The 20,914-nt window shown below is 41.6% G+C and overlaps 1 long non-coding RNA gene across 1 annotated transcript; it reads right to left on the minus strand.

The window, feature by feature from the left end:
• Positions 1-52: 52 nt before the first annotated feature.
• LOC145553800 (uncharacterized) lies at positions 53-3,984 on the minus strand. Its single transcript, XR_014089847.1, has 2 exons — positions 3,725-3,984; positions 53-2,307 (listed from the first exon to the last, which is right to left on the minus strand). It is a non-coding gene; the product is annotated as an uncharacterized LOC145553800 (long non-coding RNA).
• Positions 3,985-20,914: the final 16,930 nt, after the last annotated feature.

Raw genomic sequence — 20,914 nt, forward strand, 5'->3', positions numbered from 1 at the left:
TATATCTGAATATAAAAGTATCTGATATATATCTGAAAATGCACAATTGGTGTATAACAGCACATTGGAATTTTTATTATAAGTGTATTAAGATCAACAACATCCACCCACCCACTCTTTCTCTATACAGGATAGAATAATACCAATCAGTCCCTCAAGTCCAGTCTTGTGAGAATGTTCTGGAAGGGAGTCCATGTCCGGTCAAACTCAGTTAGTGCATGAAATAGTCAGTGGGCTCCAAAGCTACTTCAGCTATCAGCATCAGTTCTGGCTCTCCTCAGGGCTGTGTGCTGAGCCCTCTGCTCTTCACATTGTACATAAACAGGATGTTAATAACATACAGTTGATCAGTATTGTTTTTGATACAGAATATGCCAGGAAAAGAAAACAAAGCATCTCTGAAGGAAAATGTGTCGTGGTTGCACATCTCCAAGAATCCAAATGTGAAGATCCAAATGATCACATTTAACAAATACAACTTTCAGCTTTATAAACATGAAACCCCTCCAGTCTTTCATTCTAGTGTTAAACCAAATGAATTGAATAGTGAACCTCAACATAGGACACATATGGATAATACTTCTATGGATTTTCACCTGTGTGACGCCTCGTGGTGAGTTAAACTAACTTTGTGACGAAAACTTTTTCCACAGGTCTCACATGAAAACGGCTTTTCACCTGTGTGACGCCTCATGTGGTGAGTTAAACTAACTTTGTGACGAAACGTTTTTCCACAACTCCCACATGAAAACGGCTTTTCACCTGCATGAATCATCATGTGGCGAGTTAAACTACCATTCTGACAAAAACTTTTTCCACAGCTCCCACATGAAAATGGCTTTTCACCACTGTGAATCATCATGTGCTGAGTTAAACTCTGGTTTTGACTAAAACTTTTTCCACAGATTACACATGAAAACGGCTTTTCACCGGTGTGAATAATTATGTGCTGAGTTAACTCCTGTGTTCCCCTAAAACTTTTTCCACAGCTCCCACAAAAAAAAGGTTTTTCACCTGTGTGAATCATCATGTGCCGAGTTAAACTAACTTTGTGACGAAAATTTTTTCCACAGCTCCCACATGAAAACGGCTTTTCACCAGTGTGACGCCTCATGTGAAGAGTTAACTCCTGTTTTCCCCTAAAACCTTTTCCACAGATCCTGCATGAAAACGGCTTTTCACCAGTGTGAATCCTCATATGCCGAGTTAAATCCTTTTTTAGACTAAAACTTTTTCCACAACTGCCACATGAAAACGGCTTTTCACCAGTGTGAATCATCATGTGCAGAGTTAAAGTTGGTTTTCGACCAAAACTTTTTCCACAGTTCACACATGAAAAAGGCTTTTCACCAGTGTGAATCGTCATGTGCTGAGTTAAAGTTGGTTTTTGATTAAAACTTTTCCCACAGATCCTACATGAAAACGGCTTTTCACCAGAGTGAATCATCATGTGTCTAGTTAACCTATCATTTCTTCTAAAACTTTTTCCACAGCTCCCACATGAAAACGGTTTTTCACCAGTGTGAATCATCATGTGTCTAGTTAACCTATCATTTCTTCTAAAACTTTTTCCACAACTGCCACATGAAAACGGCTTTTCACCAGTGTGAATCATCATGTGCAGAGTTAAAGTTGGTTTTCGACCAAAACTTTTTCCACAGTTCACACATGAAAAAGGCTTTTCACCAGTGTGAATCGTCATGTGCTGAGTTAAAGTTGGTTTTTGATTAAAACTTTTCCCACAGATCCTACATGAAAACGGCTTTTCACCAGAGTGAATCATCATGTGTCTAGTTAACCTATCATTTCTTCTAAAACTTTTTCCACAGCTCCCACATGAAAACGGTTTTTCACCAGTGTGAATCATCATGTGCTGATTTAACTTCTGTTTTTGACTGAAACTTTTTCCACACTTCACACATAAAAACAGGTTTTGAACCATATGAGTTCTCATGTGATCATCAAAAACATATTTTAAAGCAAAACGCTTTTTACAGATGGCACATGAGAAAGGTTTTCTTCTTTCCTGATTTTGATTCTCAGCTCCAGCAGCTTCCTTTAAGAGGACTTGGTCCGTGTTTGGTTCTGATTCAGTTTGGTGTGTTTGCTCATCAACAAGAACCAACATGCAGGTATCAGTCTCCTGTTTTAATTCAATCTGTTCTTCTCCCTGACTGCAATAAACTTCTTTCTCTTCCACTTTTATCTGATGATCTTCTTTCTTTTCCTGGTCTTGTTTTCCCTGCAGAGGTTCCAACTCCTCCTGGTCCAGAGTCGATCTTCTCTCTTGGTTAAACTGCAGGGAACCTGGAGAAGAAAACAGAGAAAATTTGTTATTGTTAACTTTATTGAAGTAAGTAGGAGAAATCTTTCACTGTTTAAAACAGAAATAAAAAAATTAAAAAACACTTGAAAATTCAAAAGCGTAGACAGAGATACAGATCAGTCGTCACATCCTGCTGACATTTGGAGAATTCTCATATGAACGGATTTTAAAAAAACATATTTTTTCGCAAAATTAATTGTAGTAGGGATTATTGTTTATATTTAACAGTAAATTGCATTATGTCAATATGTTATTTGTATTACTCTAAATTACATAAAAATTAAATTTTAGTCCACTTTATATCTTTGGGGTTTATTTACAAACATGAGTTTATTTGTAGGTTAATAGTTGTTTAGTTTTTGTCCTTTGTTATTTACTTTTCTAAGTTAAACAGGAAGAACTGTGGGTCCATTTTCCATCACTATAGAGACTGGTATTGGACCAGCATGCACTGGGTTGGGCCTCTAGGTTTTGACCAGAGCAGCAGAGGAAACAATGAAAAGTAGTGATGATGAGATGAAGCTTCATGAAGCCCTGAGGAACTCCATCCAATCACTGGACTCCTGAGCCGATGCACCGCTGTGCTTCATATGCTCCACTGGGACATCAAGTGGACAATATATGTGAAATAGGCAAAACAACATGAAGCCTTACAATAAATAAACAAGTAAAAAATGTTTGTGATTCTGATATATAAACTCTGATTAATCTGGTTGCATTAAAAAATGGCTGGATCAAAAAGAAAACGGGAAAACAGGAGAGAGGGTTGTGATTGGCTTGTTATCCGCTACGTCACCAGAGACAACGATTTATTACAAAAAATAAAAGCTAACTGCTCGGGTTTAGGTGAGTTCTCCTTTTTATATGCTTCATAAAATTTATCATGGATTAATCGACACACCACTAATGAAAAGTTTGACCAAATTTGTTAAGCAAATAACAATGTTTGACCTTTGTTATTTACTTGTCAAACTGGAAAAAATAAACTATAAAAACAATTTTCAAGGTTTTGGGATATTAAACTTTTATCTACATACGAAGCATCACCTCAGTGTAGCGGTGGCTTCTTGATTGGACTTTTATAGAAATTTGGTTTGACAAACACATTATAAAATTTACAGCTACTAACACCACTATTAATATTTTATGTTTTACTAAACTTGCGCTTCGTTGTTCACATTTCTCCTGTTTTCTGAAGTAAGTCTCAGTAGTTAAAGGAGAGGAATAAAAAATGTCATTTTCTCTCTACATAAATAAGCCATTGGCACAGCGTAATATTCATGTCTGCGTTCTAATATGTTAATAAAATATCTATACGGGAAAAGAACATTTACTAAAATGATCCTCATACAGAAAGGTGCAGACATTAACCTTCGTCCAAACGCTGGTGTTTCCTACCTAATGGGTGGAAGATTATTTTGGGGGTCCGGCAGAAATCCAGCAGTCTGCGCTGATCATCCATCTCTTCCTCTGACTTGACGATTATTTCTTTAAACTCTGAATGTTGCTTCAGCAGCAGTTAACAGGAACTTTTTGATAAACTCGTTAAAACTGGACAGAAGATAGTTTTCAGAGAAACAATCCAACATTCAACACAACAAACCACTTACAGGCCTCTTTGTCTTCTTCTGTTCTATTATCGCGGATTGCAAGCAACTTTAAGGTGCATACCGCCACCTACTGTACAAGAGTGTGTAGCAACATTTCTTTACATCTATTAAATTCTATTTATTAATCTTGCATTTTGAAGAAAAATAAATAATACTTTTCTTAATCTATAAATATCCATTATGTTTCCTAATGTTCCTTTAATACTCAATGTTTGACCTGTCCTTCCAACCATTCTTTTTAGATTCTCCCTTTCAGATTCATATGTTCTACAGTTCATTAATATGTAACGGGTACCAGGTTTCCGGACCCGTTGGCAGCAGAAGATGAAGCTGAAAAACAGTATTTAAATGAGCACACGGGAGACGCAGTCTGTGTGTTACACCAATTTCTCAACTTATTTATTAACAAACCAGCTCATTCCACCATCAATACATCCCATTTCAGAGTTCAGCAATTCACTGTATTTATAGTCTATTTAGACATATTCAATCATAAACATATTTCGTCACAATTCCATGGATGGTAACATATACCTTCAATTCACCGCACTCTACATGCATATCTAATCACACATGGCGACATTTCATGGGTATGTATATTAAGCTACTGCACTGGCATAAATACCTTTTGAACACAAACCAAGTGAATGCACTAAATCATTGCTTAAATCTCTCAAAACTGTCCAGAACACAAACAAATCATGGAACCTGAAAACAGCACAACACTCACTCCATACATACATATCCCCACTAACCCGCTCTTTCCTGCCGCTACAGTGTGCTAACCCACTAGCATCACGGTTCGTTGGCTACCTCCTCCAGCCGTTGCTGGCTCCGAAACACAACAAAACCCATCCTATCTCTCTCAACACGTTAATACATTTTCCCAAACATTCCCCAAACAGTATCAAGAAATAAAGTACTTTCTTAACATAAATATTGAGGGTTATCCTCACCTGAAAAACAGTATTTAAATGAGCACACGGGAGACGCAGTCTGTGTGTTACACCAATTTCTCAACTTATGAAAAACGGCAGAGCAACTTATGAAAAACGGCAGAGCAACAGGCAGCTCAGAATCCCCATCCCCACCTACCGGTGAAACACCGTTACTGCACCCATCGTCATTAACCCCATATACATTTAAAGAAACGCATGATGCCCTTTTATTTCCATTTTTGTGGGCACACATCAGTGGGCATCACAAATACATGTTCTACATTTTCTTTCTCTCCACATCCTTCACACTTATCATTACTTTTCTTCCCTATTAAATATTATGTGTCATTTAAATTGGTATGGCCTGTTTTTAATCTGGTCATAATTATTTCTTCCCTTCTTTTTCTCTCATTAATATTTCTAATTAATACTGACTTTTGTACTTTATATAATCTTCTCCCTTTCTTATCTTCATTCCACCTTTTTTTTTTTTTTTGCCATTTTTCCACCAGATAGGTGATCTGATAGTCTTTTAGAGATGCGAGTTTCAAACTGGTGTATTTATTCCTATTCCCACACATACTTTATGATTTTTAGAACCATCTGAATACATTTTGAGGTAGTTAGAATATGATTTTCTTAAATATACATCAGTCTTTACCCCTATTTCATTTAAATTCCAGTCGTTTTTCATTTTAAGAAGTCTCATGTCTACATTAACCTCAGGAAATAGCCATGGAGGAATAACACTAATTGGATTAAACTGAGCTATTTTCTTATCCTCTACTCCATACATTTTGATCAATTTACTTATCATCCATCCAAATCCATTACTCTGGAACTTTGCATATTCCTAACAGTTTTGTAATATAATTAATGTTACATTCTCTTCTTCATTACTTTAAATTTTTATCCAATATACTAAAGCTAATTTTATTCTTATCATTTCCAGCGGAGTTTCTCCAGTCTCTATTAGAAGAGCATTAATCCATCCATATGGCCCCATCATCTGCATATAATGCATAGTTTATACATTTATCAGTATCAGAAAAAAATTTCATTTATCATTATATTAAATAAGATTGGACTAATTGCACTACCTTGAGGTATCCCATTTTCCACATTAAACTCTTTTGAATAATCATTCCCAATCTTAACTCTTATTTTTCTATCCAGCAAAAATTTGCTATCCAATTAAACATCGTTCCACTAATTCCCATCTGATTTTTTTAAGTAGTCCTTCTCTCCACAGTGAATCATATGCATTTTCTTTATCAAAGAATACTATAATCATTACCTCCTTCATTTTTAAAGCTTTCTCTACGTCATTACTTACTCTGGTTAGAGCATCCATTGTTGTTCTCCCAGTTCTAAAACCACACTGGTATCCATTCATTAGTTTCTTAAGCTCAAGAACATATCCTAATCTACTATTATTTTCTCCATCCATTTACTTAAATGAGAAGTTAAAGCTATTGGTCTATAATTATTTGAACGGATAGGATTTTTCCCTGGTTTATTAAACAGAAGTATTATTGCCCTTTTCCAGCTATTTGGTATTAAACCTTCATTCCATATTTTATTAAATAATTCTAATATTAATTTCAATGTTACTTCTGGAACCTGTCGAAACATAGCATAACATAATTGATCCTCTCCTGGAGCTGAGTATCCTGTCCCTTTCAGTACTGTTTTCATTTCTTTTATGGTTATATTCATAATGTTGACATGCATTTTTGACATTTTTCCAAAATATTTTTATAATTTCCAAGTTTTTGTATTTTCTGCTGTCTGTAAGATGTTCACCACTGTGAACTGCAGCAAATGTCTCCCCTAATAAATCTGCCTTATCTTTATCTAAAACTAATGTTTCCTGTCCTCAGACCAATGCTGGCATTTTAACATCATTCCTTTTCCCCGTCATTTTCCTAAACATTGACCAAACGCTCTGCAATTTTATTTCTGAACCTATTGAGGAACAATATTCTCTCCATGTTTTCTTTTTAGCTTCTTTAATAATTTTGCAAGCCATTGCTCTTTTCTTTTTATATTCAATAAGGTTTTAGGTTGTTACATTTTTCTGTAATATTTTAAATGCTTTGTTACGTTCTGCTGTACTGCATTCATCATTCCACCAAGGAACTGCTTTTTTCTTACCTTTAACTTTGATTTTTGGGATACTAGAATTAGCAACATTTAAAATGTGTTCTGTTATCTGACATTCTTCAATGTTACCTTTTAATGTAACCATATGGCTGTTTTCTTTACAATTGATTTAAAATTTTAGCCAATTAGCTTTATTGAAGCACCGTCTTGTTAATATGAAATTTTGCTGCCTATTTACACTGTCATTAATTATTGTACTCACTAGAAAATGATCACTCCCTAATGTAGACTTCCTGTTAATATATCATCCATTCCATCTCATTTCCAGTATTCCCTCCTGATGTAGAAGCCATGTTGCTACAGTCAATGTACAGTTTATGCAATCCGCCTAAATCAAATCCTACCGCCTTCGTTTGTTCGCTATTTCACTCGCTTCTCCTTCCTCCCGCTCCACTCCCAAGCTCCTTTGGAGTTTTATGATTGTCGGTTTTCAATCATAAAATGACCTTTTAGAATCAAATCTAAAAGTTGCAACTCCAAGGTGGTAAAGCACTGGTGCTTTACCACCTTTTATGATTGAAAACCGACAATCATAAAGCCCCAAAGGAGCTTGGGAGTGGAGCGGTGGTGCTTTACCGCCACCTTGTGGATCCTTCGATCATTACATGTAAAGAGTTCTCATACAGTGGCAATTCATTTTGGAAAACTTAAAATCTTTTCATAGTAATAATAGAAGACAGTTGCAGCAGAAAAGAGAAAAATACAATTAAAACAAACAAAAACCCACTAAATTATTGACGACAACCATAATTTCTAAAATAAAGATCAATGTATGTATATTAGTAATACATATTAAATGTAATTATTTTTTATTTATTCATAAAACTTTTCATTCAGGTGTGTTGAGCCAGAATCAAATCTAAAAGTGGCAAAACAGCGACCCTTGAAGACTGGAGTTTGACACTTTCAATGAGTTAACAGTCATACATTTTATCAACAGTCTTCAATATGTACAGCAGAAAACTAAAAATCAGTGATTCTTGAGAACAGGGACAAAACAGGTCCTATGGATAAAGCACAAAATTTGTGCCAGCATTGCTCGTCGATGCCAGAAAAAATCCTGGAAAGGCGGCTGAGAGTAGCTGTAGCTAACAGCCAGGACCCGTGCTTCTCATCACCTTCAGCTGTTGCAGCGGGTGATAAGCATCAACCGCGAGCCTCTATGAGCTGGGCGGACATGATGGAGGAAGAGTCCTCGCCCATGCCCCCTCTGTTTGAGGGTCTAATGGGGAGTGGGGAACTCGAAACAGGCTTGGAGGAGATGGAGGGTGACGCAAACTCCGACCTCCTCGATCTGGAAGACATGGAAGAAGAGGAAGATGACGTCTTCCCGACTCAACTGTCCAGGCCGCCCAGCAGAGCAGAAATCGCCTCCCCTGGGGACAGTGACTTGTATGATGTGTGCAGACGGGCTGCTTTAAAGCTGAACATCCCCTGGCCAGCAGCCCAGGACGCGGGCGGTACAGAACGCGACTTGTATGATGGGAAGAGACTGCAACCGGTCTTGCCATCGGCTAAACAGCTTTTACCAGCTGTTCCTGCCTGCATGAGAGAAATTAGCCGTTTCTGGTCTAGCCCATTTAAGAGCAAGCTCCCCACCAAGGGCTTCTCTAAACTGGAGGTTCAGGGCATGGGTGAGTTGGGGCTGGTCGAACCCCCAACAGTGGAGCCTTCAGTGGCTTACCACCTTCACCCTAACCGCAGATCTGTGTCAGCATCTTCAAGCATCTCGCTTCCAGGTAAAATAGATCGCCTCACTGCATCTATTTACCAGCGGATGTACAAATATGCTGCACAATCAGTGTGCTCGCTTAATGCAGTTACACTGTTGTCAGCCTATCAAGGTGAAATCTTGGAGGAGATGGGTCGTCTGCTGGACTCGGGGACACCAAACCCCACCCTTTGGGATGAGATATGTGTGGTGAACGATCTTATTCTACGTTCCTCTAGAGGTGCCGTTCAAGGCTGTGGTTGTGTCATGGGACTGGCAGTCTCAGGGGAGAGGGCCTTATGGCTAAACCTGTCAGGCCTGAGTGACGCCCAAAAGGCTGAAATTATGGACTTGACCTATGACCCCTCAAAAGGTCTATTTGGCCCCTCCCTGGAGAAAATGAGGGAAATAAGTATCCTCAGAAAACAGGAGGGAGAGGCCTTCAACCTTTGTTTGCCTCGTAAACCTAGCCAAACTCCTCCACCAGGACCGAGACCTGGCTTTGCAGCTGCTGCAGTGAGAGGACGGCAGGGTGGACCTAGGGCTCCAAGAAGGCCTGCCGCACAACCTCCCCAGCAAAGTAAATCTGAGAACCCAAAACCATGGGGTAAGCATTCTTTTGCAGTGGCCGCTGCAAAAAATCGTCCATCTTACCCCATGGAGGGGAAAAAGAAGCGGGCCACCTAGCCCCTGTCTTTTTTCCACAACTTCTTCCTCGGAAGAGAGGGTTTTCAGACAGCAGAGCAAACCTCTCTGTCCAGTGTTCAAATTCTCCTGTGGTTCCCAGTTCATCAGGAGTCCTGTTAAATTCTCCTCCTCGTGTTCAGAGAGAGGAAATTTTGAGACAGACAACACAGTGTTTTACAGCACTTCAAAACTGTTATGTAACACTTCACAGCACTTTGTCAGTGTCACCAAGCACTCACCAGTGCCCCCTCACACATTTTTCTGTTCTGGGGGAATCAAAGGAAATAAAAGAAGCTTTTCTGCATCCAGGCATGTTGCCGAGGGCAGGAAGCCCCCCACAAAAAAAGAAGAAAATTGCAAAAATAAATACCCCTCTGTACCCAACAGAGGGAGCTGGCGCTCTCTGCATGTCAGCAGAGCTCAGCAGTGCAGAGGGGATGACGTCACCCATCATGGCGGGCCCCCTCTGCTCAGACAAAGCAGTGGCGCGCATGCGCAGTCTCCCCATGGGTTTTGACCACAATTTCCAGGGGGTACAGACTGCAGTTCGCTGTGCGACCTCCGAGATTCAACGGAGTGCTCGTTTCGGTGGCCAGCGGGGATTCGGCCCACGTCCTGGAGGACGAGATCGCATCCCTGCTAGCCAAACAAGCAATCAGAATAGTGCCGGAAGAAGAGGTTCATCAGGGCTTCTACTCACGCTATTTTCTCATTCCAAAGAAAGACGGCGTGTCATTACGGCCCATACTGGACCTGCGTGTGTTAAACAAACACTTACGCAAGTATGCATTCAGAATGTTAACACACAAGACGCTATGTCTCTCCATTCGTCCGGAGGATTGGTTTGTAACCATTGACCTCTCCGATGCATATTTCCACATAGCCATTTACCCCCCACACAGAAAGTTTCTCAGGTTTGGTTATCAAGGCACTGCCTACGAGTATCAAACAGTCCTGTTCGGGCTGTCATTAGCCCCGAGGGTGTTCAGCAGGTGTGTGAAGGCGACGCTGTCTCCTCTGAGATCGAGCGGCATCAGAGTTTTTTCGTACATAGACGATTACCTCATTTGCTCTCGATCGAGAGATCAGGCAATCAGCGACTCTCGGGTGGTGTTAACCCACCTCATCAACCTGGGGTTCAGAATAAACCAGACGAAGAGTCGCTTAATTCCTGTGCAATGCACGGAGTATTTGGGTCTCAAAATAAACTCCCTCTCCTACCGCGTTACGTTATCAGAGGGGAGAACCCTGTCATTCGCTCAGTGCATGGCACATTTCCGGCTGGGGAAAGTCGTTCCATTCAGACTTTGCCTACGGCTCCTCTGCCTCATGGTGTCAGTGATTTCCGTTGTCCATCTGGGACGGTTACGGATGAGGGATTTTCAGCAGTGGGTCGCTTCACTACGTCTATGTCCCCGCCGTCATCTTTACCGCAGGGTGAGAATAACACCTGCGTGCGTGGCGGCTCTCCGACCATGGGGAGACCCAGCCATCTTCGCAGTGGGCGTGCCCCTGGGTGCGGTATCGTCCAGGGTTACTCTGACTACGGATGCGTCTATGATGGGCTGGGGTGCAACTATGATGGGCAGAGCTGTGAACGGTGTATGGTCGGAAAAGATGTCACGGCTCCACATCAACATGCTGGAACTACACGCCGTATTCCTAGCTTTGAAGCATTTCATGCCTTTGATGGTTGGCCGCCACGTCTTAGTAAAGATGGACAACTCCACAGCTCTCTGGGCCTGGCCCGTGAAAGGTGGAACCTAAATGCAACAGGTCTCCCCCCAGAGGTCATCGACACCATCCAGAATTCAAGGGCTCCATCAACTCGTTTGCTTTACAGTGGTAAATGGCGAGTTTTTGAGGAGTGGTGTGTGGAGAGACAGGCTATTCCTTTTCAGTGTTCTGTGGTGGAGGTCCTCTGCTTTCTACAGAGCTTGTTGGAAAAGGGCAAGGCCTTTTCAACTATTAAGGTTTATTTAGCTGCAATCTCAGCTTGTCATGTGGGTTTTGGTGATAAACCTGTGGGGCAGCACCCTTTGGTGTGCCGTTTCATGAGGGGGGCGCGGCATAAGCTGCCCACCTCTAGGCTCTTCATGCCATTATGGGACCTCACTCTGGTACTGGAGGCCCTTTGCCATCATCCCTTTGAACCTTTGGAGGGTATTGGTATGAAATTGCTTACATTGAAAACTGCACTGCTCTTAGCTTTAACTACTGCTAAGAGAGTAGGTGAATTACACGCACTGTCTGTCAGTCCTACTTGCCTACAGTGGGCACCAGGGCTTTCTAAAGTGTGCTTGAGACCCAATCCTGCTTTTGTGCCCAAGGTGATGGAAACATCATACAGGTGTTCAATGGTGGAACTGCTGGCATTCCATCCACCTCCTTTCTCTTCAGCAGAAGAAAAGAGGCTTAATTGCATATGTCCAGTGAGAACTTTGAGGGCTTATGTTGACAGGACAACTGACTTTAGAAGAGCTGTCACCTGTTTGTGTCTTGGGCCACTTCTCATAAGGGCAAACCTATCTCTCGCCAAAGGTTAGCACACTGGATTGTGGAGACTATATCTCTGGCATATAGATGCTCAGGGTCAAAGCCACCTGAAGACGTGAGGGCCCATTCTACCAGGAGCATGGCCACCTCTTGGGCTCTGTTCCGTGTCTGTCCAAGACATCTGTGCTGCAACCAGTTGGGCTACACCACACACGTTTGTGAGGTTTTACAGGCTGGATGTGGCCCAAACATCATTGGCGCACACAGTGCTTGGGGTTGGCTCTTCAGGCTGCACCTGAGTCCTGAATATTAATTGCTGCCAAGCATTGCTTCGGGGTCAGCATGCAATTCGGGAGTTGGCCATATCTCCCATAGTGAAACACCGAGCGAAGTTAGAAAAAGAACGTTGGGTTACTTAACGTAATCCCTGGTTCTTTGATAACAGAGTGAGGTGTTTCACCAACACATCCCTTCTTGCATGGGCACGGAAAGAAACCTGCTTAGAATGAGTTGAGAGGGGTAGGTTGGCCGTGATATTGGATGGTGGGTGGAGCCACAGTCACGGCTCAACCTGTCTGTCGCAGACAGATGTGATGTCATTGGAGCTTCCGTAGTTGGGTCACGCTGAGGCGATTCCCATAGTGAAACACCTCACTCTGTTATCAAAGAACCAGGGATTACGTTAAGTAACCCAACGTTTTCAACAACCAGCACAGCTTGGATCTGAATAAAACCTGCTGGGTGATTTATGTGCAGAGATGGGAAATAATTAGTTACATTTACTTTAGTAGCTTTTTAAAAGAAAAGTACTTTTTGGAGTATTTTGTTTAGCTGTACTTTTTACTTATTGTAACCCGTAATTAGTCAATTAGTCAGACTTTTATTTTTACGGGCCCACTTCCTGTTTTGCCCCCAAACTCTTCAACTTATTTAAAGCCCCGCTTCCAGCGCAGTTAAAACACCACCTGTTCCACTGTGATTGTGACTGGCTGTTGGCGTCTTGCTGATCATCTCTCCTTGGAAAATTCACCCAAATCTCTGAAACTGATTTGAACTATTGGTGAGTTTGCTGTTTGATAGCAGTATTGTTCAGCATGAAAGTTTTGCTCGATTGCTCATTGGAGCATTTTTTTATTGTGGCAGTTGTTACCTGGGCTGTCACCGGGATTCACAGCTGATCGCAGTCTAGCACTCTCTGCTCAAAGGTAATTGTTTTGTGCAAGATTTCTTTTCCAATTTCATTACTTTTGTAATGAAATTGATTGAAAATAGGATGTAGCTACATTTAAATTGATATTGCGCAGTATATTTTCTTTTTCCTCACACTGCTTGAGTATTTTGAGTTAATTTATTTTCTCTTGATTGATATTTTGAAAGTGAACTTTGATTTCAACTTTAACCTTAAATGGATTAGTTTGAAATACGATTATTCTTTTTGTTTATTTAAATTATGGTTAACTTAACCTGACTGAAATGTTTAATTATTGAATTTGATATTTATTGTATTTGTGTGTTTGCACATACTTATTGTTGATAAACCGCCTAATGGGTTTTTTTTGGCCTTTTAGGTCGGGTTTTTTTTGATGGATCAGATTCTCAGATCCTCTTCTGAGCAAAGGATGGCGAGCTAAGGACAAGAACTCTAATCTTTTGAATTTATTTATTTTGAATTAATTTGACCCTCATTGTGTATTTGTAATTGTTTGTTGTTTTTTTCCCCCCTATCATCAATACAAAAAACACCAAAACTAAAACAGTGATTGTCTTCATTCACACCTCAGGCTCCTTCAAGAACCATCTTCTGATACTGCTTTTGTAGCCGCAGTTAGCTGCGTAGCCCATAACTGTTACATTCTGTGGTGAGCTAGTCAGGAGTGTGAATGTTTTGGTGAATGTATTTTGCTGGTTGTATTGAAATATGGATTTCTTTGAAGGAATTGGTATCAATGTTGCTCATTCTGTCATCATTAGTGGTGTAACGAACACTCAAGCAGATGATGAGATCATCAATTATTTACGCAGCTATGGTGAAGTTAAGGTTTTTACTATTACTGCACATGAGAGTCCATTTTATAAAAACCTGGCCATTGAATTTATTAATCCTGCAGATTTGGAAAAGCTAAAATCGCTTTTACCATATATTTACCAATCTGAGACTGCAGATGATGTTATATTCGTTGTCAAATTACTTTCAAGAGAGTGCCTTGCCACAACCACAGTGGACACTACCTCAGCCCCTGATTACCTCCATGAACTGAAACGCATTTCCCAGCAGAGTGGACAATCATTTGATGATGTTTTGAGAGGAGTTTTTGAACAAATAAGTGCTCATTTAGGTATAGCGGCTACTGGAGGGGAGCCTGATGAGGCTGATGATGATGAGAACACAGTTGAAATACTTACGACTGACAGAGAATCCAGTCAGACTCAGCCATTTACTCTTCCCTCAAACCAATCAGATCAGTCCACCACCAACCCACAAAGACCACAAACTCAAACAAATCCAGCTACAAGTGTGGGGCCGAGAATTTCTCTCTCGGGGAATGATCTAAACCCTCCTGGGGTCCAAAGGGTTGTAATTGAACACATTGTGCGCAGAGATGATGTCAATCTTCAACCTCTGTCTTCCTTTAGACTACGTACCTTCTCAGGGAGGCTTCCAAAACCTCAGCATGAGGCAGATTATGAATCTTGGAAGTCTCAAATAGAAATGTTAAATGCAGATCCAGGTCTAGCACCTCTACATGTTACAAGGCGCATTTTGGAAGGTTTACTACCTCCAGCTGCTGACCTAGTGAAGGGTTTGGGGCCTAATGCCCTCCCTGCAGAATTTTTGCAAGTACTTGATTCTGCATATTCTACTGTTGAGGACGGAGAAGAGCTGTTTGCAAAATTTTTAAACACGCTTCAAGACCATGGGGAACGACCATCTTCTTATCTGCAGAGACTCCAGTTAGCTCTCAGTACAGTGGTGAAGCGTGGTGGGATTCCAGCAACTGAAATGGACAAATATTTGTTAAAACAATTTTGTAGAGGTTGCTGGGATAACAGTATGATAAACAAACTGCAACTAGACAAGAGAAAAGACCAACCACCTTCCTTTTCAGAGTTTTTATTAACACTTAGAACAGAAGAAGACAGACAGTTGGCAAAAGAGATGTTGATGAAAAAGCATATTCCATCAGTCAAGCACCGTGTTAATGTACAAGCTCATACCACCAGTGCATGCTCATGTGGCCATCTGTCAGACTCGGGTGCTATTGAAGATTTGAGGAAGCAAATGCTGAAGCTGCAGAGTCAAATGTCAGCCCTGCTGTCCAAAGACCCCAATGCTGCTAAACCAGAAAATCAGCAGAAGAAACAGAAACCAAAATCTGGCCAAACCAGTAGTAGGCCAAAGCCCTGGTTCTGCTTTAAGTGTGGACAGGACGGTCACATTGCTCCCAACTGTTCCAGTCAGCCAAATTCCAGCCTGGTTGAAGAAAAGCGGCGCCAGCTGAAACAAAAACAGCAGTCCTGGGAGAAAAGTAAACCATCAAACTAGAAGCAGTTCTTACTGAGGGACAAGTAGGAGCTGCAACTAGTGAATGTCCCCACAACAAAGATTCATCTTCATATTTCCCATTACCTAAAGGATTAGTGGGCACAAGAAGTACTGGTGAGGTGAAGATTAAAGGGATCAATTTTCATTGCCTCTTTGACACAGGTTCCCAAGTCACCACAATTTCGCATTCCTTCTATAACACCCATCTATCAGATCATAAGATAAAACCATTGAATGATCTTTTGGAGATAGAAGGTGCAAATGGTCAGAGGGTGCCTTATATTGGATATGTGGAACTCTGACATTTCCCTCTGAGTTTACAGGAGAAGAGATGGACATCAACACCTTGGCCTTGGTTGTTCCAGACCTGCGGTCATCACAACCTCCTGTTCTGATTGGCACCAACACTTTGGATGTTGTTTATGACCAGTGCTGTCAGTTACAGTCCGAGTTCCATCCTGTGCCTTTTGGATATAGAGCAGTGCATAAAATTTTGGAGATGAGGCATAAACTAACAATTGATGACTATCATGGCATTTTAAAAATGCAGTCATCCAGCCCACAGGTAGTTCCTGCTCAAAAGACTGTTGTGATGGATGCTCTCCTGATATGCCCATTACTGCAAGGAGAAAATGAAGTAATTATTCAGCATCCTACCTCTTTCTCTCTACCTGGTGGTTTGATAGTAAAATCTAGCCTTATGGATCTACCTCCTGTACAGCCTGCTTCTCTGCCTGTGGTGATCACTAATGAATCTGACCATGACATTGTGATTCCAGCTAGAGCAGCCATTGCTGAAGTCAGTACCATCCAGACCATTCTTCACAAAGAGCAGAATGTGCATCAATCTTCCCAGAGTGCAGAGTCAAATCCAACCAAGATGAATTACACCTTTGGAGACTCTCCGCTTTCAGCTGAATGGAAGCAACGCATAACAACCATGCTCAACAGTATGTCAGATGTTTTTTCAAAGCATGATCTTGATTTTGGTTGCACAGATAAGGTTAAGCATGAGATCAAGCTGTCAGATCCCACTGCTTTTAAACAGCGACCAAGACCCATCCACCCCCAAGATGTGGATGCTGTGCGTAAACACATACAAGAACTGCTGCAGTCTGGTGTTATACGTGAATCTAACTCACCCTTTGCTTCTCCCATAGTTGTAGTGCGGAAGAAAAATGGTGCAGTACGGCTCTGTATTGATTACAGAAAGTTGAATGCCCAGACCATCAGAGATTCATATGCTTTGCCAAAGCTGGAGGACACATTTTTGGCACTGTCCGGCTCCAGATGGTTCTCCACATTGGATTTGAAATCAGGTTACTTCCAGATTGAGATGAATGAATCAGACAAGAATAAAACTGCATTTGTCTGTCCGCTTGGATTTTATGAATTTAACCGCATGCCTCAAGGAGTAACCAATGCCCCTAGCACTTTCCAACGTCTCATGGAGCGGTGCATGGGAGACATGAATTTAAAAGAGGTGCTTGTTTTCATTGATGACTTAATAGTGTTTGCACCAACTCTAGAGGAGCATGAACTCCGGCTGAAGAAAGTTCTTCAATGCCTAAAAGAATTTGGATTGAAGTTGTCAGTTGAAAAGTGTGTTTTCTTTCAGACATCTGTTCGCTACCTTGGACATGTAGTCTCAAGTGATGGAGTGGAGACGGATCCAGACAAGATTTCCACATTAACATCTTGGCCGGTTCCTCAGAATCTAAAAGAGCTCAGATCATTCCTTGGTTTTGCAGGGTACTACCGCCGCTTTGTGGAAGGGTTCTCATCAGTGGTTAAACCTCTCAATGAGTTAACAGCTGGATATCCACCCTGTCAGAAAAAATCAAAACGAATGAAGTTGCAACATTACCTTGACCCCAAAGAACCTTTTGCTGCATGCTGGACAACTGCTTGCCAGCAAGCTTTTGAAGAGGTTATCCAGAAGCTGAGTACGGCACCAGTTCTCGCATTTGCAGACCCAGGTAAACCTTACATCTTACACACTGATGCTAGCTCTACTGGCCTTGGTGCAGTTTTGTACCAAGAACACGATGGGCGAAACAAGGTGATTGCATATGCCAGCAGAGGTCTGTCCCGCAGTGAAAGTCGCTACCCTGCCCATAAACTTGAGTTTCTGGCTCTCAAATGGGCAGTTACAGAAAAATTCTATGACTACCTGTATGGATCTGATTTCACTGTGGTTACAGATAGCAACCCACTGACATATCTGCTAACTTCTGCTAAATTGGATGCTACAAGCTACAGGTGGCTTTCTGCTCTTTCAACTTTTACATTTAAGATCATTTATCGGGCTGGCCGGTTAAATGCAGATGCTGATGGTCTTTCTCGGCGACCTCATGCTGAACAGGTGACTGATCCTTTATCTCTGAAGGAGAAAGAGAGAATATTGAAGTTCACTGAACAACATCTGGAGCATCCATCCTGTATTTCCATTGACCAGCATTCAGTCCAAGCAATATGTGATAGACAACTGGTGTACAGCTCACCCAACCTGGACCAGGTTGCTGCTCTTGTGCAAACTCTCTCCATTAACACTGACAGTTTACCAGACAGTTTTATTAATGATCTGCAGTTCTCTTCACCTGTTGTGCCATCTTTTTCTGAAGGTGAAATTGCTGACAAACAAAGAACCGATCCAGTCATTCAGCACATCATCGCTCAGTTGGAACGAGGGGAAAACCCACCGCCATCTCTGAGGGAGCAGCTCCCCGATCTGCCATTACTCCTGCGAGAGCTTACACGTCTGGAGCTCCATAATAATGTTCTCGTCAGGAGAAGGAACATTGGAGCTGAGCTTACTTACCAACTTGTACTTCCAGAGGAATGGCGGGCTGAGGTCCTCAACCAGCTTCATGACCAGATGGGCCATTTAGGTACAGAGAGGACTCTGGACCTTGTCAGATCACGGTTCTTCTGGCCACGAATGGCAGTTGATGTCTGTAACAAACTTAAGAACTGTGAGAGATGCATTCGAAGAAAAGCACAACCTGAGAAAGCTGCACCCCTTGTTAACATTAAAACCTCAAGGCCACTCGAACTTGTTTGTATGGACTTTCTGTCAATAGAACCAGACCGAAGTAACACCAAAAATGTTCTAGTGATAACTGATCATTTCACAAAATATGCTGTTGCAGTGCCAACACCAAACCAAAGAGCTAAAACTGTAGCAAAAGTGCTATGGGAGAACTTCCTTGTTCATTATGGACTGCCAGAGCGTCTCCATAGCGACCAAGGGACTGATTTTGAATCTCACACTATCAAAGAGCTCTGTCAAATCACAGGAATCCAAAAGATTAGGACCACACCTTATCATCCCCGTGGCAATCCTGTGGAACGATTCAACCGAACGCTCTTAAACATGTTGGGCACGCTGCAAGAAGAAGACAAAACTCACTGGAAAGACTTTGTAAAGCCGTTAGTACACGCTTACAACTGTACTCGAAATGATGTTACTGGATACTCCCCGTATGAACTGATGTTTGGTCGACAACCCCGACTTCCTGTTGACTTGGCTTTTGGACTGCCTGTGTCTGAGAAACAATCTACATCTCATTCACAGTATGTTGAAAAACTCAAGTCACACCTCAAAGAAAGTTACAAGATTGCAACTGAAAACTCTGAGAAAGTTATGTGGAAGAACAAACTCAGATTCGACAAGCAAGTCACAGCTGCAGAACTCTCAGTTGGAGATAGAGTTCTGGTTAGAAATGTCAAACTACGAGGCAAGCACAAGCTCGCAGACCGGTGGGAGTCGGATGTGTATATTATTCAGAAGAAAGCCGGCACTCTTCCAGTATACACAGTTAAACCAGAAGGCAAAGATCGTCCCATCAGAACCCTCCACCGTGACCTGCTGTTGCCTTGTGGCTACCTGTCTCCAGCCTCCAAACCAGAACAAATAAAGCCAACGACTGTGATTGTACCCGTGACTCCAGAAAATGTAGATCTTCCAGATCCTGAAAATGAAGAAGTATTCTTACCTGATTTATCTGATTACTCCAGCTCTTATCTCACCAGAATTACAACTGAGGTTGACTTACCTGCTCCCGCATCTACTGTCGCTCCTATGCCTGTGGATCCGCCTGGCCAGCGCTCACAGGGTTCCATGGAAGGAACTGTTGGTGAGGAACAGGAAGTGGAGTCTGGACCTGTACCTACTGCTGAACTGGACATGGAGCAAACAGCTGAAGATGAAGCAGATTCTGCTGACTCGGAGCCTCTCGAGGAAAACTCCTTCTCTCAATCAGGACCTGTCTCTCCTCACTCAGAATCTGCATCCTCTCCAGAACAAACCAGCCTGTTAAGTGATTCTACTGCTTCAAAACTCTCCAGTCCAGATCCGGAACCACCTGTCCGATGCTCGACTCGAACACGTCAGCCACCATCTCGTCTGCAGTATTCGAAACTTGGGCATCCACTTCTGCAAAGCATCCAGTACCTGTTTCAAGGACTCAGCACAGCCTTTACATCTGCTCTGGAACTGGATGAGACCTCTGTGACCTCTGCATCATGTGACAGTGTGGTGTGTCACCAGCCGCTTGCATGTGTGAGGACGCACATGAGTTTAGGGGGGGAACCTGTAACCCGTAATTAGTCAATTAGTCAGACTTTTATTTTTACGGGCCCACTTCCTGTTTTGCCCCCAAACTCTTCAACTTATTTAAAGCCCCGCCTCCAGCGCAGTTAAAACACCACCTGTTCCACTGTGATTGTGACTGGCTGTTGGCGTCTTGCTGATCATCTCTCCTTGGAAAATTCACCCAAATCTCTGAAACTGATTTGAACTATTGGTGAGTTTGCTTGTTTGATAGCAGTATTGTTCAGCATGAAAGTTTTGCTCGATTGCTCATTGGAGCATTTTTTTATTAGAACTGTGGCAGTTGTTACCTGGGCTGTCACCGGGATTCACAGCTGATCGCAGTCTAGCACTCTCTGCTCAAAGGTAATTGTTTTGTGCAAGATTTCTTTTCCAATTTCATTACTTTTGTAATGAAATTGATTGAAAATAGGATGTAGCTACATTTAAATTGATATTGCGTAGTATATTTTCTTTTTCCTCACACTGCTTGAGTATTTTGAGTTAATTTATTTTCTCTTGATTGATATTTTGAAAGTGAACTTTGATTTCAACTTTAACCTTAAATGGATTAGTTTGAAATACGATTATTCTTTTTGTTTATTTAAATTATGGTTAACTTAACCTGACTGAAATGTTTAATTATTGAATTTGATATTTATTGTATTTGTGTGTTTGCACATACTTATTGTTGATAAACCGCCTAATGGGTTTTTTTTTTTGGCCTTTTAGGTCGGGTTTTATTTGATGGATCAGATTCTCAGATCCTCTTCTGAGCAAAGGATGGCGAGCTAAGGACAAGAACTCTAATATTTTGAATTAATTTGACCCTCATTGTGTAT

Source organism: Poecilia reticulata, chromosome 11 (genome assembly GCF_904066995.2).
Source record: "Poecilia reticulata chromosome 11, P_reticulata-male-v2, whole genome shotgun sequence".
NCBI lineage: Eukaryota > Metazoa > Chordata > Actinopteri > Cyprinodontiformes > Poeciliidae > Poecilia > Poecilia reticulata.